We start from the raw sequence: 6,881 nt of genomic DNA, 5'->3' as shown, positions 1-6,881 counted from the left end.
TTCTTCCACTTCTTCCATCAATGGAGCCCTTCCACCATTTCGGAATTAAAAATGGGTCCTGCATCCAGATGGGGTAAGTTTTGCATTCCTGTGTTTCCTCATCTCTTTTGTCTCTGCCATTTCTCCTCAGAGCAGGCTCAATTCCTTCTTATCTCTCTCATAGCCAGCTTTGCACACAACATTTCTTCTTCCACCTTGCATCTTTTTGTCCTCCTCCTCTTCTACTCTGAAGCTTCCCCTTCAACCCCAGCTTCCTTTCTTTCTCACCTCTCCTTCCCCCATCTCCCACATCCTCTGCACAGTCCCCAGCTCCTGCTGTTGCTGCAAGATCAAGTGGTGCTGGAAAACACCCTCCTCTGCCATGGGAGGAGGTGGCAGGTTTAGGAGGGCTGGTGGGCCCTGGAGGGATTTGAAGCAGTGACTCCTGCACGGCTGCCTGTGGGTGCAGAGAGACCCAGCACCATGGATCTGTACTCCCTTTGCGTTTGGAAGATTTTTGGGAGTAATAGTGGGAGGACTTAATTCCTTAGGAAACATCTGTTGCCATATAATATTGGAATAGAGCAGCAAAAAGGGAAGCTCCTCACCTCAAATTGTGTCACTTTAAAAGCTGCCACTCCCAGTTTTTGCAGCAAAACAAAGAAGGTCTTGTTGGGGTAGTGGGCACCACTTCCCCTGCAGCTGGTGCTGGAGGTGGAATAGCTTTCCTTGCCAGTTGTGGGCTACTTCACAGATGTCCTTTTGTTCCCCTTTCACACTAGCCACAATTTCCTCTTAAACTTTAATCCTCTCTCCGTTTCTAATGTATGCAAATATATGCCAAAAATCAAGTCATGGATACAAGACAGAGCAAGTTATTGGGGTGGGGGTGGGAGGGAGGGAGACGAGGAGGCAGTGGAATTTCTTTGTTAGTACAAATGTTTCCAGGATCAAAACTGTTTAGAAAAATATCTGAAAGAAAAGAGTGAAGCGCCTTTATTGTCCGTGCTAACCTGGGGGAACAGCTGAATTTTCTATACTGCAGAGTTTACATGGAAAGGGCTCTCACAGCAAGGAAGAAAACCTCTGCTTGTCCTCCCCATATGCCTGGTTTCAGCCAATGTGCCTATGGAGGAGGGACTTTCCCCCTCCTGGGATTCCTCAGGATTCCCATTTTGGCTCCTCCTTGTCCCAGGCCAGTAGCATGCCTCGTGTCCCATGGCTGCTCAAGTCACACGAGCAGCTGCTTGGAGGAACTAGCTCTCTAAGGACACAGATACACATGGTCATCTCCACAAACAGATGAAGAGCATGGATAAATGCCTGAAACAGAAGTAAAAAAAAATCCAAATATGAAAAAATCCAAAATAAGTAAAAAATCCAAAATAAGTAAAAAATCCAAAGCAAAAAAAAAAAATCTAAATAAGTAAAAAAAAAAAATCCAAAGCAAAAACCAAGCAAAGAAAGAAAGAAGCATGAATTGCTACTCAAGCGGTGGTGTGTCTGAAGGCCAGGTCAGTGATGTAGGAGCAGGTCAAGAGATGACTGGTTCCATCACCGACTGCCACTTGAGTAGTTCATGTACCTCCTAACTTCCCAGAATGTAAACCAAAAATTTGGGCACTGGAAACTGTGAAGTACTTGAAGATCTATTCAGAAAAATTAGGAGATTTTTGTTTTATCAACCCTGAGGGAACTAAAAGGAAAACAATTCTGTTGGATGCCTGTAACTTCCAGCTTTCCACCTTCTGAATGGAAACAGTTTCCTAATGCCTCCAGCATCCCAGCCAAAATTGCTGCCACCCTAAGCTGGGGGCAAAAAAGGTGCACTGAAAGAATTTGTGTCTCCTCATCTTTCTGCAGTGCTTAGTTTTCCTCACAAACCAGAAATCTAAGGTAACTGCTGAGATGTGAGGCTCTTGGAAAGAAACTTCCTGTCCAGTTCACACACATCTACTATGTTCTTTGTCTCCCGCTTCCCTCTGTCCTCCTCACCTTTCTCTCACCTCCTTCAGTTCCTTTGGTTGACCTCATCTCCATTTCTGCCAATACATTCTACTGTTTTATTATCTACTAGAGTCTTCCTCTTCCCCTCAGTCCCTTAAGTCCTCCACATTTGTGAATATCACATAAAAGAAAACCCCTGTGCAACCTAAGTTGTAATTTTGAAAACCTCTGTAGTAACCTTTTGATAGAAAGGGATCTTTTGGCCCCAGAAACACTGGGTTGTACTAAAGAATATGGAAGAAGAGGGGGAGGTGAAAAGCCTGGATTAAATCGGGTTGCTTGTTGGTTCAAACTGGAAAACATACGTCAGAACATCTCTCTGATTCCTTTGTGCAGAATTTTGCATGGTGGAGGAGTTCTGTATGAAATGATGCACACCTATATGGAGAAACGCATGTGTCCAAACAAGAAACAATGCTGTTGTGGTCTCACTGGGTGGTAGGTGTTACCCACTCGTTTCATCACGTATCTTAGACAAAAGGCACAGACATACCTTGCGGATACAAAACTAAAATGATGCTTTTAAAAAAACTACAGATACAAAATATGCTTCAGAAAATGATAACCAAGGGAAAGGGTCCAAGTCTGACAGTGAATGCCAGATCTGGGGGGAAAACTGCCAGGAATTAAAAAAATAAGACCAAGACTGTTAATCTGTTTCAAGTACATGTGTCTCTAAGTATTGATTTGCTGGTGTTTAAGACCTCTCCAATATCATACACTATGTAACTTCTGATTTTGGGTCACTCACTTGTTCTGAGTGACCTGTTTGTCAGAAAATGTTTTTGAGGTAGACCAGAGTAGTAAGACAGGCATGGTTGCTGTTTTGTGTGTTCCTAACGTCTGCACTGATGTTCTCCCAATACTTTTAGGCACTAATGGCCGTCTGAAGAATTGTAATATTACCTGGTCTTACAGAAACTATCTTCACTCTATTCAGGGAGGAAAACTATGGACCCAAGACTTCCATAAAGAAGCCTAAAAAAGAGTTTACTAAAGGCTTGATAGCTGCAAAGGTCCACCTGAGCTGCATTTGCATAAAACCACCATAAATAAAGCCAAGACCCAGCAAATAGATGTTCTGATCTTCAAACCCACTCCGGACAGACTTCAAAATCTTGAGTGAGATTTCTGGTGCTTGGTCAAAAATCTCTAGGCCTAATTCTTCTTTGGAAGACCAACTCCAGACCCCTGTCTAAAACCCAGGAAACAACTCTGAAGAAACAAAGGTACATGGAGTAGATACTGATGCTATATATTCTTGAAGGGCAGATGAGTAGTTTCTAAGGTAGCTGTTGCATGAAGTTTATGATCAGTTAACTGCATTCATTAGTGGTGCTCCTTAGTCATGGATCTGTTCTGCAGACCAGAGAGAGATGACTGCAGAGGGACTTATGCAGACACATAGAGCAAGGTGTAGAGTTCAAGCTATAGGCACAGTTACACATGTGTGCCTGCTGTTCCAAAACTTCTGCCACTTGACCCACGCAGAATATTTTTAAACTTTATTTTTTGGCTGATAAGTATTTCAATTTTGTTTTTTTGCTGAGAGAACCTCTTTTTTTATTTTATTTTTCAGCAGGAAGGCAAATCATCTTTGAATACTGCCAAATATAACAAACATCTACAGATGGGTTGGTCTGCAGCTGGAGGCTTTAACTTTGTAGTATTTATTTGAAATATCAAAGCCAGCAGAGCAAGGCTAAAACATAGTGGGCACAATTCACAGTGTTTTGGCTCTTGAGCAAATAGCAGTTGAACTTAGAGGTTGGGTTTTTTCTTTCCTGCTGAAATGGAATTTATGCAGATGTGCTTTGCACTAAATTCATTAACAATTACATCCTGGTGCGGTTTTCACATTTTTGTAAGCGATCTGCATAAGCACTAATTAGATCTAAAACAATGTTACTGTGCAAATTACAGTGCTGATTGTTCAAGTCGCCTTACATTCTGCATCTGCTTTGCGATGATGATAACATAGGTGCATGCAGTACAAATGCCAGCTTTTTATATTTAGTGGGACGATTTATTTAAAAGATAGCATTGAACAGATAATGCTGCAGTTTAAATTTCTCAGAGCTGCTTTTAGGTAATATTGTAAAATAAAATAAATACTAATGCTAATAAGTTGCATGAACTAATTGCCATTTCATTAGTCAAGAGTGATCTTCTCTGAGGCACATCCACATTCCATTTGGCAACAAGTACCAATTGGGTATGGCTAAATGAAAGCAGCGCTTTGCAAAGATTGCATTCTCACTTGAATGAGGAAAGGAGGAGAGAGAATCTCTCAAATCTATTGCTTCAAACTATGGAAATTAAATCATTGACTCACTTATTCAACTTCAGTTACAAATAACGCGTAGTGGTGAAAGGTCACTGGGAATGTAATCTATTTTTAAGGAAACACTAGTACTTGAGCATCTTGGTTCCCACTCTGTCTTTAATGCCCCAAAGTGTGTTAAGACAGCATCAAGCTTTAAAACCACTTTAAAGACAAATTCAGTCATGGTACTGCTCTCCTTATTAATTTTAATGTGGGTTGAAAAAGTGGTATGATAGGATGGGGTCTGAGATGTCACGATGACATTCATATATGTGATGAATGATACTGTCTGCCCAAATTCACTTTCAGGAGGACTCATCCATAAAGATGTTCTTGCCTACCGACGAGTCATATCTTCACTCAGGATACTAACCAAGCATATAGACATGCTGGCAGTGTCCTGGTAAGCACGTCTCCTCCAGCCTTCCCACAGGTGGAAGTAGTGCCAAGAGATCAGTGCATGTGCGTGAATGCAAGGCCACCATACTCACACTGAGTGCCTTAATCATCATTTTCAGAGAAAGCACCTGTTCTCCCCGCATCAGCTGAAGCATTTGGGAAGGGCAGGGTAATCTGCAAGAAATTTTCCAGTTTAGCTCCCTTACAAAAGAGGTCAGGAGGAAACTATGTTTGAGGGGAAGAAAGGGTTTCTCAGCACAGCTACTAGAGCACAAAGGATGTCTCCTCTCACTGGGCTCTCTACAGCTGTGAAGGGAAAATAGAGTAAATGGAAAGCACAAGGTCTTAGTTTTTGTGGTAAATACTGGAGGAATATCGGCAGCCCAAGAGAACCACCTGCAGGGGTTGAGACAGGAGTTAAGCTATCTTTCCCTGGGAAAGCCACATGTTAGAAGTAGCACATCTACTAAAGCCTAACGATTTTCCTGGTTCCCTATTTACTTCTGCTTAAGCATTTCTGTTCATCAATCCACTCCAGCTCTTCTTGAACAGAACAACTTAATTTTGATCTAACGCATAGATTCATGCACATTGTATAAGGAACGATAAAGTACATGAGGACTCTTCTGCCTGGAAAAGAAGGGGAGATTACAAGAATCTAAAAAAATGAGTTGCATAAAGAGGGTGAATAGGGATGGATTCTTTATTGTGTCTTCTGACACAAGAACTACACTGTCAGATGTCACATCCAAAATACATGAAAGAAGATTCACCACCTTGACACAGGATGTGGTTTAGCTAGAGATGGTCAGGCACAGCAGGCTGAAAGTTTATGCAGGCTGAAGAAGGAACTGGAAAAATTGGCTGAAGAAAAGAAAATCCACCAAGGACAGTTAAACACCAAGACACCACCTCTGGTTCAGGTCACTGAGTTGCAGATAGCTGGAGGCTGGGGGGAGACTGTTGTGGGGGGACGTTTCACTACATGCTTCTCTTGCTCTTACAGTCTTCCCACAACATATTTTGCTCACTGCTGAGTGCAGAATATGTGACTAGATGGACACCTGATCTGACACAGCATGGCTCATGTCCTTCATACCCTCTGTTCATACCATTGAACTTGCACTACGGAACTTCAGCTACTGAACTTCAAACAATTACTGCACATAGTGACTTCTGTCTCACCTCTACAGAAGAATACTTGATGCATAAAAAGCAACAATAACCTATTCCAAATACTTCTGTTAGATACATTGCTCAGCAGCCATCCTCTGCTATGTTTCCCTTATGGAGATGGAGAGAGGGAAGGTCCTGTCCTGGACACCAAGTTAGGCAGGGTTCTGGAGTGCAGATCTAATGAAGAGACCTCAGGGGAGTACCTCCCTCTTCATTGATCAGAAAGTCTTGGGAGCCTGTCCTTATCAAATGAAAGTTAACATTCATGAATAGCTTTCTGTTTTATAATCACATCTCTCTTAAATGCCTAAATCCTGCAGACTTTCATGAGCAGGGCTATCAACACACCTAATCTCTTGGTTTAAGCTCTGCAGTCACTCAGATGCAAATCTTATAAGCGGGTTTGAAATAAAAAAGGAAGTTGCAATAATATTTAAAATAAAATTAAATATAGTAGCATACTTCAACAGTAGGCACTTTTCTGCTTTTATAAATGCACATTAATCTCCCAAATTTAATTACGCCAATCTGAGGACATGATGAAAGGGTTCTTTAGCATAAAATTCCTTGAAGTTTCTAGAAAAGAGTGAGATATATAACTCTGAATAAGGGAATCCCACAAGATTTCTCTGTGCTGAAATTAAAGTGCAAGCGCTTACCTCAAGGATGCTATTTCCATCATCTCTAGGGTATTATTAGCTTCTGCAGCACATGCCGCTATGGGTTACACTGCATTGCCCACACAGGCCGAAAGGACAGAGAAAGAGAGAGGAGCCAAATAAGCTGTAGGAATCTGTTGAAGTAAAGGCTGGGGGCATGTGCATCGTCGTCTCTCTCCCCCCATGCACTGGAGGACATTTTTACTGTGTGGTCTCACCTCCTACCTTAAACACAAGCCAGCTATTCTTTCCTTCTTTTCACAATTTACACCAGGTCAGCTCTAGCAGAGGTGGGAGCCAGATCCTGGTTTCTCACATGGCACATTTAGCCACTT

The sequence above is a fragment of the Pezoporus occidentalis genome, unplaced genomic scaffold, assembly GCF_034315485.1.
Source record: "Pezoporus occidentalis ecotype Australia unplaced genomic scaffold, CSIRO_AGI_Poc_V1 ctg52, whole genome shotgun sequence".
NCBI lineage: Eukaryota > Metazoa > Chordata > Aves > Psittaciformes > Psittacidae > Pezoporus > Pezoporus occidentalis.
This window is presented reverse-complemented; position numbering follows the sequence as displayed.